This window comes from Dasypus novemcinctus, chromosome 4 (genome assembly GCF_030445035.2).
Source record: "Dasypus novemcinctus isolate mDasNov1 chromosome 4, mDasNov1.1.hap2, whole genome shotgun sequence".
Lineage (NCBI taxonomy): Eukaryota > Metazoa > Chordata > Mammalia > Cingulata > Dasypodidae > Dasypus > Dasypus novemcinctus.
In genome coordinates, this window is record NC_080676.1 from 23,713,993 (window position 1) to 23,733,871 (window position 19,879).

The window sequence follows — 19,879 nt, forward strand, 5'->3', positions numbered from 1 at the left end:
ATGCTCAAAAGATCATCTCAGAGAGTTGTATGTTTTCACTTATGTTTTTAAAGCAAGCAGCAGTAATATAAATTTAGTCAATTGATAGAAAGAAAGTATTTGTCCTGTCAGCTTCTATATACTCAGTGATTACAGAATTGCTAACATTATTATTCTTGCCAGTTCACATGACTGCTTGACAATCTCTTATCCATTTGCATTTTTCAGTGATTTTTCAACAGTGTAATTTGGAAGCCTTAAGATTTCACGTAAGTGGAAGCCTGGGGAAATCTATGGGTGCTGTCTATATTATTTTGAATTATTATGGCTGTAGTCTTATTACCACTGCTAATCTTGAATTCAGATATAATCAGAGCCATTCGTTAAATATGAATAATAACAATAGCATAAAAAAAGTGATCTTGTTACTTCTACCAAAAACAGACCATTAGAAATATTCTCAGGCTACATCTATAAATACTTACATTATATTTATATTTATATTATTTAATTTTCATGGTACTTTCATTATTTACAGAAAAAGAAAATAGCTCTTTATATCTGAAGATTCAAAGAGAATTCTCTTGCTTGAATCTTATATGAACAAAATATCTAATAGTTTGAAGTTCAAAACTTAAAAGCTTTTGAAGGGGTAGTTTCTGACAAAAAGACACTTATTCTAAGAAAACTACTACATAAACCACTTTCATCAGTATTTCCCCCTTAAGTAAAAATATATCGATGTTGTCCTGAAAAATAGAAGTATTAGAACTTATTCTTCATGAGAATATTATATAACCTTTAAAGAAAATGAAGTCATTTACACCCAATTTACATAAAATTTGGTATGAACTGAAATTCTATCACTAAGTCCACAAAAGCACTTGGATATTTGGAGGTGATAACTATATTTGTCAGAGAGGAAGCCTCTCCAGGGGGTTTTATAAATTCATTTGTTTACTCACCTTTGTAGACAGCTGTTGATACCTCTCACTTAACATTCCACTGCACAAAACAGCAGTATGACAGTTCAGAACTTATGGATCTGTGATTCTTGGAAGGTCATTAATTTAATTTATTCAGAGTAATCTAAAAACTCATATGTAACCAAGCATTGTCTGTAGTCAGAATAGATAATGCTTCACAGATATAAATTCTATAAGTTTTCAAATGTGGACATGTAGTGGAGAAATTCGGATAGGCGCGGTTTCGAAGGACAGGACACGAGAATACCGAGAAGGAAGTTGGTTTATTTCGACTGGCCGGGCTCGGCGGACTCTTGTCCTAATAAAAACCGAGCCCCGAACAGCCTTTTACAGACCCTTTTATACAGAGGATATAGGATTAGGAAGACTAACAGTGATGGTAAACAGACCTTTGGTTAGGTTCTTCAGATCTTAGTATCAGATAGGTTATTTCCTCCCGGTGAGTTACATATTCTCCACATCCAAGCCAGTTTGGATTAGCATATCTTTCACATCGTCTGGAGGCAGCCCTGAATACACACTCAGTCTCACATCCCTTCTGAACATTCAAAGACTGTAGGGCCTATATTACTTATTTGGCCATCTTGGAGACTAGGTACTCTTGGAAATAATTTTGTTTTTAATGCACAGGCTATATCAGACAGAATCTGCTATGATTAAAATAAAATTTTAGTTTCTAAAAATTTAATGAATCCGTGATAGTTTTGTTATCTATTCCTTCCATTATCACATTAAAAAATATGAGTTAATACCATGTAACTGCTGCTGGATTAGTATATCTCAAATCTACATATAGTCAATAACTGCTACCAATTATTGAATGCTTATTGTGTTTCAGAAATTGAGATTAGCAAGTAATCATTATCTAATTTAATTTTCACAACTACCCTATGCAATATTAATAATTATTAATATTATTGGACACACCCTTCACATACACTTCACAAAAAATGGAGCCAGAATTCTATACTAGTATTACCATAACCTTTGGGATTTGAAGCTGTATGTACCCCATGTTCTTGTATTCAATCCATTCCTGTGAGTATAAACCCATTGGAAGTAGGATCTTTTGATGAGGCTACTTCAGTTAAGGTGTGACCCACCTCTGTCATTCCTCTATAAACAGAATGAATACAAAGAATGAAAAAGAAAGCCATGGAAGCAACCAGCTGAAATCAGTGACACTTGGAAGAGAAGGAAGAGATGCTGCCATGTAACTTGTCATGTAGCAGAGGAGCCAAGGATCACTGGAATCAATCTTTGGAGAGAAAACGTTGCTTTGATGATGTCTTGATCCCAGACTCTATCCTCTGTCTGTAAGTGAATAGACCCCCATTGTTCAAGCTGGACCCTTTTATGGGCATTGCTTTGAATAACCTAAGAAACTAAAACATAATCCCTCTCCATTAGTATGTTGAAGCCAATTCATTCTGGCCCACCTCAACTGCTAAGTATTCAACAATTGTGCGAACTAGTTTTAAACCCTTAGTAACTGGAACTTGGCCATGCTGGTAGTATTTACATCATGGAAATAAGCAAACAGTACAAATCAGGGATTTTTTTCCTGGAGCGTTGGTTTACCAGCACACATCTGGATATAGCTAAAGAATTCCAAGAATGGTTCTACTTTCCCTTTAGTTCAAATAGGTCAGAATAATCTGTCTCCTCAGAGTTTGTTAAAATGGGGGAGTTGAAAGGGGTTATAAGCACACTTGAAAGGTGAAAAAAAAAAGTTTTCCTGTGATATTAATTCCAATATTCCACCTCCATTTCCAGTCTGCAGAGGGCTTTGATAGAATGGACCTGACTTTTCATAATGTCCACCACTGAGCCTCCAAAACCAATAGACTAAAATCCAAACTTTATTCCTCTGTGAGGCTTCTAATCACCATCTAATCTCTTATACCTTATATGTCCATCCTTATACCTTCTATTTTCAAAATGTTAACAATTTTTTCCCTAGCATTTTAAAGCCTTTTTGTGACAATCACACAACACTTGGTAAAGGTCAGAGGCTAGAGTAAGTATTGCAGTTTTTTCATTTTCTCTGTCACGTATTTGGTTTTATGCTTCCCTCTTGCTCAGTTCATCATGAGAAGCAGAAGAGTTGAAAATGACCTGTTGACTGGGGCCAATGCCATTACAACAACAATGATTTAAAATTGTCTATGCAGGTTCTCCCTTATTCAAGTCAGTCCCTTTCTTGTAGGTATGTCTATTGTTAAAAGGTCATTATTAATGGCTTCATGCTACTATAAATTTCTGAGAACTATTTTGATTTTTAAATGAGACACACCATGTGCTTATTCATCCAGATGAAGAGAGACACTCAGCACAGCTCAGTGGGTTGAATGAATATAGCAAGATGCATTCTGTCCATCAGTATCCTCCAAATCTATCTTCTCTGGTAGTTTTCAATACATAGGCTATTTTTTATGGTTAATGAGGAGTAGTGTAAGCACAAACAAAAACTTCAGAAAGCCATCCACTCATCAATGAGCAATATTCTTCAGCAAGTTTATTGTCAAAAAATAACTCACTTATAAGAGAAAAAGAAAGACAATTGTGGAAGTTGAAATGTTTGTATAATGAGAGTACAAGGAAAAATAATTACGATAGAAGTCTCTTTAATAAGAATGAAGACGTGATCATTATATCCTTAAAGTGTGCCTTAACAAATAAGATTGTGACTCTCTTATCCACCACAGATTTTCTATTGAGCCCACAAATTTACTACATTAGCATCTACTTTTACAATTTTATGTATTTCTACTCAGACTCCCACTTTCACTCTGATGGAATTAATTCATCCTTGATCAGGCATTCTGCCCTAACTAGAAAACTGACCAAAGTATATAAAACAAATGTTTTCAGATGCTAAACAACAGCCATCACAGGGCTTTGGTCCATGAAAGGAAGGAAACAAATGAAATGAGCCCACAATTGATGCCAATTGCTTCCTTAGGGCAGTTTACAACTACAGAATACAGAGAAAAAAATGCCTCAGAGAATAGCCTTCCTGCTGAGACTGAGAAACAGAAATCATATAGGTGAGAGAGGTGGAGGTGCCTGGAATTTGAAGGGCAAATATACAAACAGGAGGGAGCCACATAGAAAAAGAGCTACAAAAATCAACCTATAGGTCTTCTTAAATTCCCCTTTGGAGAATACTTAAACTGCACATGTATAGGGAAAGACTTTGTGAAATTGGGAAAAGAACAACTCCTACTTGGAGAACAACTACCTATTTCTGTAAATAAAATAGCCAGCACTAGTGCATCTAACCAGCCAGAGTGATTGGATATTGAGTTCTAAATGGCAGATACTTGAGTTCTAAATAGCAAGAGGGAAGGGTACTCATTGAACATACAGGGCATTCAGCAGAGACTGCTGAATCAAAGGCTGCAGAGTACAGTCTGGGAAAGTTTGCTTTAACCTTATTATAATAAAACTTGAAAAATCCTCAGTGGGAACTAGCTGATCTTTGAATAAGTTAACTGCCTAACATAACAAAACTTAACAAAATTCAGACACTCACAAACATAGCATTCACAATAGCTAAGATCCAATAAAAGCTTTCAGACATGCAAAGAAAGAGCAATGTGACCCATAATCAGGAGAAAAATCAGTAAATAAAATAGAACCAGAAATTACAAAGATAATTCAATTAACAAAGACTCAGAAAATGTCATTAGAAGTAAGTTCATATAAAAGGACTTAACAGAAAACATGACTGTAATAAGGAAACACGTATAAACTCTCGATAAAGAGATGAAAACCATCTTCCACTCTCAGTATGGAATAGAATATCTGGAAAGAGGATAAATAAATAGAGAACTTGAATAATGTTGTTGTAGAATTTGAGAGAGGTTCAATTATTTGCATATAGAAAGGCCAGGACGCAGGAATGATTTTGAGAAGGAAAACTGGTTTATTGACAAACGGCCAGACTCGGGAGCCTTCTGTTGCAAACCCAAGCCCTGAACAAGATTTTCAAGTTCCTTTTATAGAGGGTGGGGAGTCAAATGGTGCTTTTATCAAAGAAAACTACTTTCTTTGTTAGTTAAGTCTTTGCTTGAGTAGCAGGTAGGTTTTGAATTAGCACATTGCCCACACCTCAGGTGAGCTTGAATTAGCATCTTGCCCACATTCTGTCTGGATGCAACCTTGAATACACATTCAGTCTTACATCCTTTCTGAACATTCAAAGCCTATATCACTTAACTGGATTTCTAGAGACTAGGCACACTTGGATACAGAATTAGATGATTTTGAATTTATGCACAGGCTATATTATATTTCCCATTTGAGGCCAAGTCCAAGTTCCCTTAAATTTTGGCATCACCACCATCAGAGTTTCCCTGGACTGACTGGTATGTATATAGAGTTTGCATTGCTAAATTGCCTCCTGGGACTGGAGTCGTTGCCATGGTCACCAAGAGCAGGACTGCAGCTTCTTACTGTCCTGCAACCACAAGTCAGGACAGACAGTTTAGGTTAAGGTTATCTCTGAAGGGACAAAGAGCCTCCCATCCATAGCCCACATCAATATGATGAGTGAACTAGACCTAATGGACATCTATAGAGTATTGCACCCCAAAACAGCAGGATATACTTTCTTTTCAAGTCTCAATAAATTTAAAAAGATTGAAATTATACAAAATATTTTTCTCTGATCATAACAGAATGAAGGTGGAAATCAATAATGCACAGAAAAAGTATAAATTCATAAATATATGGAGATTAAACAACACACTCTTAAATAACCAGTGGGTCAAAGAAGAAACTGCAAGAGAATTCAGCAAAATCTTATAAATGAAAATGAGAACTCAAGATATCAAAACTTATGAGACACTGTGAAGGCAGTGCTGAAAGGAAAATTTATAGCCCTCGATGTTTACAGTAAAAAAGACAAAGAGCCAAAATTGAAGATCTACCTGCTCACCTGCAAGAACTAGAAAAAAGAACAAAAAACTAATCCCAAATCAAGCTGAAGGAAAGAAATAGTAAAGATCAGAGTAGAAATAAATGAAATTTTAAAAAAATTGAACGAATCAACAAAACCAAAAGTTGGTTCTTTGAGAAGATCAACAAAATCGACAAATCCTTAGCTAGATCGACGAAAAAAAAGAGAGATGGTGCAAATAAATAAAATGAGAAATGAGAGGGGGATATTACCACTGACGCTGCAGAAAGAGAGATCGTAAGAGGATATTATGAAAAAAAAAATGCCAAAAAAACTAGACAATGTAGAGGAGATGGACTAATTCCTGGAAACACATGAACCATGTACACTGACCCTAGAAGAAAAAGAAGACCTTGACAAAACAGTCACAAGTGAAGAGATTGAAATAGTCATCAAAAACCTCCCAAAGATGAAAAGCTCATGACTAGGTGGCTTCACAGGTAGATTCTACCAATTATTCAAAGACAATCTGATACCAACCTTGTTCAAGCTCTTCCAAAAAATTGAACAGGAAAGAACACTACCAAACTCATTCTATGAAGCCAACATTACCCTAATACCAAAACCAGATAAAAATACTACAAAAAAAAGAAAGAAAGAAAGAAAATTACAGATCAATATCTCTAATGAATATAGATGCAAAAATTCTCAACATAATACTTGCAAACAAATTCCAAAAGCACATTAAAAGAATTATATACCAAGATCCTATTGATGTGGGCTATGGGTGGAAGGCTCTTTGTCTCTTCAGAGATAACTAAGTTGTTTGACTTGTGGGTGTGGAATGGTAAGAGGCTGTAGTCCTGCCCTTAGGGACAGTGGAAGGGGCTCCAGTCCCAGGAAATGTTTAACAATGCAAGGGCTATAAACTTTAAGTATTTAGGGGAAATGCAAAAAATAAATATGCTAAAAGCTTATCTAGAATGTCTGGAGTCCATGCTAAAAGCTTACCTAAGATGTGGAAGAGATATATGCTAATTGAAGCCTATTGAGAACTGAAACAAAGGGACCATTTGGCCTTTCCTCTCTGTATAAAAGACGTTTGAAAATCTTGTTCGGGGCTCGGGATTCAAACTGAAAGCTCCCGAGTCCGGCCGGCCGTCAATAAACCATTTTTCCTTCTCAAAATCATTCCTGAGTCCTGGCCCCTCTATACTCAAATAATTGAACTTCTCTTAAATTCCACAACACTATGGGTTTTATCCCAGGTATGCAAGGTTGGCTCAACAGAAGAAAATCAATTAGTGAAATAAACCACACTGATAAATAGAAAAAGAAAAATCATGTGATCTTCTCAATTGATGAAAAAGCGCATTTGACAAAATATAGCACCCTTCTTGATAAAAACAGTCCAAAAGATAGGAATAGAAGGAAGCTTTCTCAATATGGTAAAGTGCACATATGAAAAACCTACAGCTAGCATTTTAGTCAATGGCTAAAGACTAAAAGTGTTCCCACTGTGATCAGGAACAAGACAAGAATAGACAATGTTACCATTGTTATTCAATATTGTACTAGAGGGTCTAGCTAGAGCAATTAGGCTAGATAAAGAAATAAAAGTTACCCAAATAGGATAGTAAGAAGTAAAACTTCCACTACTCACTGAGGACATGATTCTATATCAAGAATCTCCTGCAAAATCCACAGCAAAGATACTAGAAATTATAGATGAGTTCAGCAAAGAGACAGGATACAAGTTTAATATGCAAAAATCGATAGCATTTCTATATGCTACTGCAGTGCAATCTAAGGAGGAAATCAGAAAAAAAATCAATTTATAATAGCTTCTAAAACAATTAAATATTTATGAATAAACTTAACCAAGGGCATAAAGGACCTGTATTCAGAACAGTACAAAACATTGCTAAAAGAAACTGAAGAAGACTTAAATAAATGGATAGACATAAATTGATCATAGATTGGAAGACTAAATATCACTAAAATATCAATTCTACCCAAACTTATTTACAGATTCATCACAATCCCAATAAAAATCTGAACCTTTTCTGCAGAAATGGAAAAACTAATTATCAAGTTGATATTAAAGGGTAAGGGGTCCCTAAGAGCCAACAAGATCTTAAAATGAAGAACAAAGATGGAGCACTCTCACTTCTGGAATTTAAAGCATATTACTTAGCTACAGTGATAAAAACAGCATGGTACTAGCATAAAGACAGACACATTGACCAATGGAACCAAATAGAAAACTCAGAAACAGACCCTCACATCTACAGTCATGTGAATTTTGACAAGGCTGTCAAAAGTCCTACCTGCTGGGCCAGAAAAGCACAAATTGTGCTAGGAGAACTAGCCATATCCAAAAGAAAGAAAGAAGACTCCCATCTCATACCTTATATAAAAATTAACTCAAAATGGATCAATGACCTAAATATAAAATCAATAACCATAAAACTCTTAGAAGAAAATGTAGGAAAACATCTTCAAGATCATTTGGTAGGTGGTAGTTTCTTAAACCTTACACACAAACATGAGCAACAAAAGAAAAAAAAAATAAATGGGACCATCTCAAAATTAAACACTTTTGTACCTCAAAGGACTTTGTCAATAGGGTGAAAGGCAGCCGACCAAATGGAAGAAAGTATTTGGCAATCACATATTCAGTTAGGGTTTAATATCCATGATATAAGAAGAGATCATACTACTGAACAATAAAAAGACAAACTGTAAGATTAAAAATGGGCAAAAGGATTACAGCAAGATGACAGCCGAGTAAGGAGCTCCTAGAGTCAGCTCCTGCTATAGGGCTGTTAGTAAACACCCAGAGTTCTCTGGAGCTAACTGTAGCACCTGTTTGGGGGCTTCAGGAGGTCAGAAGAGCATCCTGCCACATCCTTAAAGGAATGGAAGGAGGAGACTGCCCATCTGCAGAGAAGACTCATAAGTAGAGTGCTCCACACCATGGAGGCCAGTGCCCATCCTCCACTGGAGGCACAAGTCGCCTTGGGAGCTGTTCCACAGCTGGAATTGAAAGCTCCATTTCCCTAAAATGGGGGAGGAAGAGATGGCTGGGCACCAATTTCAGCTGCTAGGGAATAAATTCAGTGGGCTACAGTATAATCCTGAGAACAGCTAAAGTTTGAGCCTGTCCAAGTCAGAAGGCTGGGAACCGCCATCTTAACTCCATGCCTGGCACATGGGAAAGGAGGGAGGACTGAAAATCCCAGTGCTGGTGAGGACTGGCTTCTTTCCATCTAGGTCAAATTGCAGGTTTAGCCTAAGACCCAGTGCCACCTCTGACAGGGAGGAACCTATAGGGACCTGCACCAGCTTCTCCAGGAAATTGCCTGCCAATCCACGGAGGCCAGTGATTGCCCTACTCTGGTGGTCAAAGTCACCCCAGGATCTGTTGTGTGACTGGAATTGGAACCTCCATTTCCCAAAAACAGGGGAGGAGGAGACTGTTGGATGCCAATTTCAGCTACTGATTGGTAAACTCAGATGGCTAAGGAATAACCCTAGGAATAGCTGGGGTATGAATTTGTCCAAGTTGGAAAAAGGCCAGTGGCTGCCATTTTGACCCCGCCACCAGCCCAAAGGGAAGCCAGACTGACCAAATATCACAATGACAGTAGGAACCAGTTTCTTTCACCCAGATCAGCCTGCAGTACTAGCTTAGGCTTCAGTCCCTCCTTTGGCAGGGAGGAGGCTGGCTAGCTCAGCACCAGTCTATCCAGGTGACTGAGGGTACCTTTGCCTGGCACAAACTGAATAATTAAAAGTCTACTGGGGTAAATGTGGTCATCTTGGACCTGCACAGCATAGATTGCTGCCCACATCTGCAGCTCCATCCATGCCCCAGGCAGGGGAGAAAGGTGTATGAAGCTTCATCAGTCTCTCTGGGCAGCTACAGTCTAGGCCTGCACAACTTGGATTATTCCACACAACTATGGCTCTGTCCCTACCTCTGGGAAAGGACAAAGTTGGGAGAAGCTTCATCTGTCCCTGTGGTAATGAGGGCAGCTTGAGCCTCCACAGATTTTAGCACCAATTACATCTTTGGCTCCTACTGCACAACCAGGAAAAGAGAAAGGGCAGGAAGCCCGAAACTAAACAGAAAAACTGCACCCAGAATAAATACTCTAGTACTCCAGATGCCAAGACACCAACCAAAAATGACAATCCACAACAAGAAACAGGAAGCTATGGTCCAGTTAAAGGAACAAGATAAGCCTCCAGATGATATAAAGGATTGAGAAAGCTAATCACAGATGTTCAGACAAATCTCCTTAATAAATTCAATGAGATGGCTAAAGAGATTAAGGATATTAAGAAGACACTGGATGAGCACAAAGAAAAATTCGAAAGCATGCATAGAAAAATAGCAGATCTTATGGGAATGAAAGGTGCAATAAATAAAATTAAAAAAACATTGGAATCATATAATAGCAGATTTGAGGAGGCAGAAGGAAGTATTGGTGAGCTCGAAAAAAATGGATTCTGAAAGTGAACATACAAAAGAACAGAAGAAGAAGAGAATGGGAAAATTGAACAAGGTCTCAGGGAACTAAACAACAGCCAGAGATGTGCAAACATGTATGTCATGGGTGCCCCAAAAGAGAAGAGAAGGGAAAAGGGGCAGAAGGAATATTTAAAGAAATAATGGTAGAAAATTTCCCAACCCTATTGAAGAACATAGACATCTATGTCCAAGAAGCACAATGCACTCCCATCTGAAAAAATTTAAAAAGACCAACTCTGAGACACATACTAATCAGAATGTCAAATGCCGAAGAAAGAGAGAATTCTGAGAACAGCAAGAGAAAAGCAATGCATAACATATAAGGAATACCCAATAAGATTAAGTGCTGATTTCTCACCAGAAACCATGGAGGCAAGAAGAGAGTGGTCTGATAGATTTAAGATACTACAAGACAAAAACTTCCAGCCAATAATCTTATATCCAGCAAGACTGTTTTTCAAAAATGAGGGTCAAATTAGAATATTCACAGATAAACAGAAACTGAGAGAATTTCTAAGCAAGAGACCAGAATTTCAGGAAATACTAAAGAATGTGCTAGAGTCTGAAAAGACAGGAGAGAGAGGCCTGGAAGAGAGTCTAGAAATGAAGATTGTAGCAATAAGAGTAACTAACATTGTCAAAAGAGTGGTGAAAATTAAATGACAGATAAAACTCAAGTAGTTAGGAATAAACTTAACCAATGATGTAAAGCACAACAACCCAATGTTAAAAGAAATTTAAAAAGTCCTAATTAACTGGGAGAACATTCTATACTCATGGATTAGAAGACTAAATATCATTAAGATGTCAATTCTACTCAAATTGATACCCAGGTTCAATGCAACACTGATAAAAATTCCACCAGCATTAAAAAAAAAAAATGGAAAACACAATAAGCAAATTTATTTGGAAGGATAAGTGGTCCTGAATAGCCAGAAACATCACAAAAGGAAAAATAAACCCTCATCTCTGAACTTTAAATCATACTACCAAGCTATAATGGTAAAAACAGCATGGTACTGACATAAAGACAGATACCATAGACGAATGGAACCAAACTGATGGCTCAGAAACAGAACCTCACATGTATGGTCAAGTGATTTTTGACTAGCCTGTCAAACCCACACAGCTTGGGCAGAACAGTCCATTCAGGAAAATGGTGCTGAAAGAACTGGATATCTACAGCCAAAAGAAGGAAAGAGGACCCTATCTCACACCTTATCCAAAAATTATCTCAAAATGGATCAAAAACCTAAAAATAAGAGGAAGAACCATAAAACTTCTAGAAGAAATTGTAGGAAAATATTTTCAAGACCTGGTGGTAGGTGGTGGATTCTTAATGGAGATAAGAGAAGGACTGAGATGGACTACTGATGTTTAATGTATGTAGAGGTTTTAATTAGCTTTACTGTAAAAGTGTGGAAATGTATAGAATGAATGGTAAAAATAGTAGTAGCTAGTTTATAAATAGGGATGTGGCTGAAAATGGTAGTCTAGGTATGTAAATGTCAATCGACAGAATACTAGAGAATAATCTAGGAACTGAAGAGCACAGTAAACCAAGAGATGGATGTGAATTGTGGTTGATGGTACAGATGCAAGAGTTTCCTTTGTGAGCTAGAGCAAATGCATATCACTACTGCAGGGTATTGGGAACGCATGGGAAAAATACAACTGGAATGACCTAGGGACTGTGGTTAGCTGTAATAATATTCTTGCATCTATGCTAAAGATGTACTGTGTTGATAATGGGGCAGTATGGAAAATGTGAGCCAAATGTATGCTATGGACATGGTAACAATCAGATGATGTTATCTTATCTGTAACAAATCGTTCCACCACAGTGTGGTGTGTTGATAGAGGGGTGTTGCTTGGGAATTCTGCATATGCGCATGATTGTTTTATACGTTTACAATTTCTGTCATAAAAATATATTTAAAAAATAATAATAAGGTGTGTTGGGAGGAAAACACACCAAATGTAAGATAAGGATTATAATTAGTAATGAGATTTTGACAATATTCTTTCATAATTTGTAACAGATATCTCACGACAATGCAAGGTGTTGGTGGAGGGTTGATGTATGGGATCCCTGTATGATGTTATGCATGTTTGCTTTGTAAGTTCACAACTTTTACTATAGACTTAATTGTTTATGTATATTCATATATAAATGACATAAAGACAATAATAATAGGGAGGCTTGGTGGGAAATACTTTGGTTAGTAGTAATTTTTGACAATGCTCTTTAATCATTAGTTAAAAAGATTTAACAACAATGTAAGTTGTTGGTGGTAGTCTGAGTTATGAGAGTCCTGTATGATGTTATATATGTTTGTTTTGTAAGTTCACAAGTATTGCTATACACTTATTGTTTATGTATGTTTGTATGTGGGTGATATATTTTAATAAATTTTTTTTTAAAAATGGTCTAAGACTTGAAAAGACAATTGTCCAAAGGAGAAATTCAAATGGCAAAGAAACACATGAAAATATGTTATATGTTTAACATCACTAGTGATTAGGGAAATGCAAGCAAACTATAATGAGATATCATTCCACACCTAAATTCTGGCCACTATTCAAAAGTTGGAAAACTGTAAATGTGGAGAGGGAGTGGAAAAATAGGAATGCTTATTCACTGTTGGTGGAAATACAAACTGGTACAGTCACTGTGGAGGACTGTTTGACAGTTCTTAAGGAAGTTGAATATAGACTTGCCATGTGACCTGGCAATAACATTACTAGGTATATACCCAGAAGAACTGAGAGCAGAGACGGAAACAGACATCTGCTCACTGATGTTCATAGTGGCCTTATTTATGATTACCAAAAGTTGGAAACAGGTGTCCATCAACTGATGAATGGATAAACAATTTGTGGTGATTATACAATAAGGAATATTATTCAGCAGAAGGAAAAAGGAAGTCATGGAGCATATGACAATATGGATGAACCTAGAGGGCATTATGTCGAGTGAAGCTAGCCAGACACAGAAGGCCAATACTGCATAATTGCGTTATTATGAACTAAATATATTGTATCAACTCACAGAGTTAATATATAGAATATAGGTAATCAGAAAATAGAAAAGAGTAGATAATGGAAAGCTGACAGTTAATCTGTGGAGAATTAGTAAAAACTTTGTTTGTAAATCTTTGGAAATGAATAGAAATGGTGAAAGCGTATCATGGTGTTTGTAACTAGCAGAGCTATTATATGGGTTGAAGGGGAAAGCCTAAGGTTATGTACATTACTAGAAGGAAAGCTAAAAACTGTAACATGGGGCTGTATAAGAGAGTAAAACATTATATAAAACACAAAATGGGTGATGCTACATATAAGACTGTTTTTCCAAAATATAAATACAAATATACTTGACAGAGGAAAAAGAATAGCTGCTATATATGGCAGGGAGATGCACAGACAGATTAAGAGGTGATGAGTTTTTGTTTGTTAGTTTGTTGTTTATTAGTATTATTTTTGGAATAATAGAAGTGCTCTAAGAATGTTGTAAGTGATGAATGCACAAATATGTGATTACACAATACTACTGATTATACACTTTGGATGGATTTATGCTTTATTAATATGTGTCAATAAATTTGATTTGTAAAAAAAAGAGAAAGAGAAACCAAGGAGATAATGACAATTAAATGCAATACATGATACTGGATGGAATCTAAGAATCGAGGAGAAAGGCACAGAAGGATTATTGCACATAGGAAAACATTGGAATACAACTTAATGTAAAATTTTATCGATATTAATTTTCTTGAACTCGGTAATGATATTTAAGGTGATTAGCTAGTGAATATCCTTGGAAATCTACATGGAAGTATTATTTGTTCAAGAAGTATGATGTGTGCAAACTGCTCTCAAATATTCACAAAATAGGTAGGTAGAATGATACAGGAAAGGCAGCAAAATTTTGAAACTGTTGGATCTGGATACCTAGGGAAGCTGCTGGGGATACTTTGGGTTACTTTGTATGATGTTTGCAATTTTTGCAACTGTCCTGTAAGTTTGCAATTATTTCATAATAAAAAAGTTAAAAGAAAAGTCATTGTAAGAGCTTAACAGAAGATTAGATAATACAGAAGAAAAGATCAGTAAATTTCAAGACCAAGCAATAGAAACAATACAACCTAAAGCACAGAAATAAAGTTTGAAAAATGAACAGAGCCTCAGTGGTCTCTGAGAAAATATCAAGCAGCCTAACAAATATATAATTGGAGTCCTAAAAAATGAGAAGAGACAGGATGGTACCTAAAAATATTTGAGGAACCAATGTCCAAGAATTTTCAAAATCTGATATAAAATGTAAACATCTGTATGAAGCTCACAAACCACAAGAAGAATAAACATAAAGAAAGCCACACCGAGCACATTATAATCAAATTGTTAGCAATCAAGAATGAAGAGAAAATCCTTAAAATAGCTGGAGGATAAAGATGTGTTACATACCAGGGGAAATGATAAAATGACCTTTAACTTTTCAACAGAAACAAAACCAGAAAACAGAGTGCTTGGGGGAAATGTCAACTTAGGATTCTATATTCAGAGAAAAATTTCTTATGAAAATTGAAAAGAAGATAAAAGAGACATTTTTAGGCAAAGAAAACATGAAACTACTTGTTACCAGTAGCTTCCACTATAAAAAAAATGTTAAAGGAAGCTTTTCAGATTGAAAAGGAATGATACTGGATATAAACTCAGATTTTTAGATAGAAGTGAAAAAACATTAAAAATGGTAAATATAGTTTATTTTCATTTTAAAAAATCTTTAAAATATTATCAAATCTTTAAAGCAAAATTAATAACCAAATATTGCAGAAGAAATAAAATAGTGGAAGTAAAATATGGCAACAAAAGAACAAAGTGTAGGAGCATGTAAATGAAAGTCTATGGAAGTTTCTTAAATTACGTATGACATATATGTAAGTTTCTTAAATTACATATGACATACATAATAATATTATTCAAGGGTAGACTGTGATAAGACACAGATGCTTTATGTAAACTCTAGAGCGGCCATTTAAAAATACATAAATAATTGAAGCTAAAATACAATGGAGGATATAAAGTGAAATATTAGAAAACAAATAAATGCAAGAGAAAGCAAATTAAAAAAAGAGAAAGAAATAAAACAAAGATCATATGGGACAAGAAGAAAACAAATATCAAGATGGTAGAGTTAGACCCAAATATATCAATAATTACATTACATAGAAATAGACTCACCCCACCAATTAAAAGACAGAGATTTTCAAGCTATAGAAAAACAAAAACAAGAACCAATTCCAACTTGAAATATAAAGGTACAGGCATGTTAAAAGAAAAGGTGGGGAAAAGATGCACCATGTAAACACTAATCACTAAGAAAGTAGGAATGAGGTTGTTAACATTAGAGAAAGCTGACTTTAGGATAAGGATTTTGCTTGAAATAAAAGAAAGGGACATTCCATATGATAACAGGGCCAATCCATCAAAAAAGACATAACAATCCTAACTGTGATTACAAATAATTATGGGGTATCAAATGAAACAAAACAGTACTGAAAGAAGAAATTAGAAAATCTACAATCATAGTTGGGAAATTCAAAGATCCTCTCTTAGTAAATGATAAAAGAAGTAGACAGAAAATCAGTAAGGATGTAGAAGATTTGAGCTACCCTATAAACCAACTTGAGCTAATTGGCATTTATAGATAACTACAACCAATAGCACTCTTTGAAAAGATAGATCACAAGATAGATCATACATTAAGCCATAAAAAAAGTAATAACCTAAAGGATTTAAGTCATTCAAAGTATATTATCTAACCACAATGGTATTCCATTAGAAATTAAACACAGAAAAATCTGGAAAATACAAAATATTTGGAAAACAAGCAAAAATACTTTTACAATCCATGGGTCAAAGAAGAAATAACATAAGTAACTAGAAAATATTTCTAATTGAATCATAATGAAAAACCAGCATATCAAAATTTGTGGGATATGAGTGGAGGGAATTTTATGTTTTAGCAGCTTAGAGAACAAAGATTGAAGTTAATGATTTAAGAATCCACTGTAAGAAGCTAGTAAAAAATGTGCAAAGTAAACTCACAGCAAGTCAAAGTAATAAAATAATAAATATAAGAGCAGAGATAAATGAAATAGAAAACAGAAAAATTAAACCAAATTTGTGGAACCAAATGTTAATTCTTTAAAAAGGTCAATATAATTGAAATACCCATAGCTACCCTGATATAAAAATGGATAAAACACAAATTACCAACATCAAAGGGAAAAGGGAGCTATAAGTACAGATCCTGCAGAAATTACAAGAATAAATATGGACTATCAGGAAAAATTTTGTGCCAATACATTAAATAACTTAGATGAAATGGACATATTCCTAAAAACACAAATTAATAAAGCCTACCTAAGAACAATTGGAAAAATCTGAATAGCTCCATATATTTTTAAAAGTTTAATTTGTATCCTAATCTAGCCAAAAGGAGAACTCCAGACACAAGTGGCTTCACTGGCGAGTTCTATTAAATGAACAAATAATGTTGATCTTACAAAAACTCTTTCAGAAAATAGAGGAGCGATTTCCCAATTCTTTTTATAAGTCCAGCATAATTATAATACTAAAATAGAAGATATTACTGAAAAAACACAACTACAGACCATTATTTCTCATTAATATAGGCACAAAAATCCTTAACAAAAAATTAACAAATTAAACACATAATAAAAAATATATCATGACCAAGGAATATCAGGAATAAAAGTATGGTTTAATATTCAAAAATTAATCTATGCAATTCACCACATTAATAGAATAAAGGCTAAAATATCATATAATCATTTCAATAAATGCAAAGTTTTTTTTAATTTAACTCCCTTTCATGATTAAAATAAAAACAAAAACACTCATAGTAAACTAAAAATATATAGATACTTCCTCAATCTAATAAAAGGTAACTATGAAAACCATACAACCAAAATCATACTTACTGGTGGAAAAAAATAATAATTTATCCCTAAGAGCAAAACATTGACCGCCCCCACTTCTTTCATTCAACATTATAATGAAAATAATACCTAATGTAACAAGGCAAGAAAAGGGAGAAAGACATATAGATCAAAAAGGAAAACTATTTTCACTTGCAGATGACAAGACTGTGTGAAGTAAATTCTAAGGAATCTATAAGAAATATACTAGAACTAGTTAATGAATTTAGCAAAATCACATGATACAAAGTCAGTATAAAAGATTAATTTCATACATACATATTAGCCACAAGAAACAAGAAAACGAAATTTAAAACTACCATTTGTGGGGAAACGGACTTGGCCCAGTGGTTAGGGCGTCTGTCTACCACATGGAAGGTCTGCGGTTCAAATCCCGGGCCTCCTTGACCCGTGTGGAGCTGGCCCATGCGCAGTGCTGATGTGCGCAAGGAGTGCCCTGCCACGCAGGGGTGTTCCCTGCATAGGGGAGCCCCACGTGCAAGGAGTGGGCCGTAAGGAGAGCCGCCCAGTGCGAAAGAAAGTGCAGCCTGCCCAGGAATGGCGCCGCCCACACTTCCCTTGCAGCTGATGACAACAGAAGCGGACAAAAGAAACAAGACTCAGCAAATAGACACAGAGAACAGACAACTGGGGGAGGGGGGGAATTAAATAAATAAATAAATCTTTAAAAACAACAACAACAACAAAACTACCATTTGTAGTAGCATTAAAAAAACATAAATATAAATCTTAGAAATAAATTTAACAATATATGCACCAGACCTCTATACTAAAAACTACAAAACATTTCTGAGAGAAATTTGTAACCTAAGAAAACAGGAGAGCTATAACATGCTCAGGGATTTAAAGACTTAATATTGGTTTAACAGGTCAGTTCTCTCCAAATTGACCTATAGAATCAGTGAAGTTTTAATCAAAAGGCCCATAGTCTTTTTTGTAGAAATTAATAAGCTGATTCAAAATTTGCACAGAAATGTAAAGTACATGAAATTGCCAAAAAACTTTAAAAAGAACAAATTTGGGGGCTATCACTACCTGATTTCAAGACTGTCTATAAATCTACAATAATCAAAACAATAGACAAATATATCAGTGGAACAGAATGGAAAGTCTGAAGTAGACCCAAACGCAATTGATTTTTTACATGGCAGCATAGCGATTTATTGGTAAAAGGAGTCTTTTCAACAAATGGTGCTGCGACAAGTGGAAATATGGACAAAAGCAATCTTTGAGCCCTACCTCAATCTATACACAAAAAATTAATTCAAGATAGATCATAGATCCAAACATAAAGAGTAAAGTTACAAAGCTTCTAAGAGCAAAAGTATGAAAATGTCATTGTGAACTTCCAGTATGCAGATATGCTTAGGATCCAGAAAACAAAAATCATAAAAGAAAAAATATGTACAAATTGGACTTCATCAAAATGCAAAATTCCTATTAACAAAAGACATAATTAATTTAAAAAAAGAAAAAGAAAAGAAAGAAAGAGAGGAAGGAAGGGAGGGAGGGAGGGAGGGAGGGAGGGAAAAGGCAAGCTGCAGCTTGGGAGAAAATGCTTACAAGGCTTATATCTGACCAAAGGCCTATATCCTAAATATGTAATGAACAATTACACCTCACTAGTAAAAAAGACAAACAACCCAATAAACAATGGGCAAAATCTTGACCCAATACTTATAAAGCAAAATATACAATTGCACAATAAGCTCATGAAAACATGCTCAATAGCATTAATCATCAAGAAAATATAAATTAAAGCAACAAGAAGATATCCCCAAATACTCAATGGAATGGCTAAAATTAAAGAGACTAGAAATACCATATTTTGCCAAGGAATTCTACTTGGCAAGTTAAAGATATAATACAAACTACTGAGCACACAATGAGAGTAACCTCTAAAGCATTATGGTGGGCAAAAGTAATCAGACACAAAATAATGTGTATTGTATGAGTATGTTTGTAAATTCTGGAAGAGACCAAACGCATCTATAATGAAACACCAAAATACTGTTGCATTGTGGATAGCAAGATTAGTACCAGAGATCATTTAGGAGATAGTCAAAAGATTTCAGGCACAACATGATAAGGATGAACTGGGACAAGAGTGGAAGGATATAGATAATGGAAAATCTGAGAAAGTCTAAGGAAATAAAATTGAAAAAGGCAATGTGAGTGGCTGGATGTGAGGGGTGGGGGACATAGCACCCACATTTGTACACTGGGTGATGATACCATGAAAAGAATTATAGGAGGAGAAAAGGGTTCCATCCTGAGCATGGTGATTTTGATATACCTGTAGGAATTCCAAGGTTATATGCTTAGCACAGGTGAGACTGTGCCTGGAGCTCAGAGCAGAGTTCGGGATGTGATGTGGATTGGGGAGCCATCAACTATGAGGTGACAGATCCATTAAAAAAGGTGAGATCATCGGAAAAGC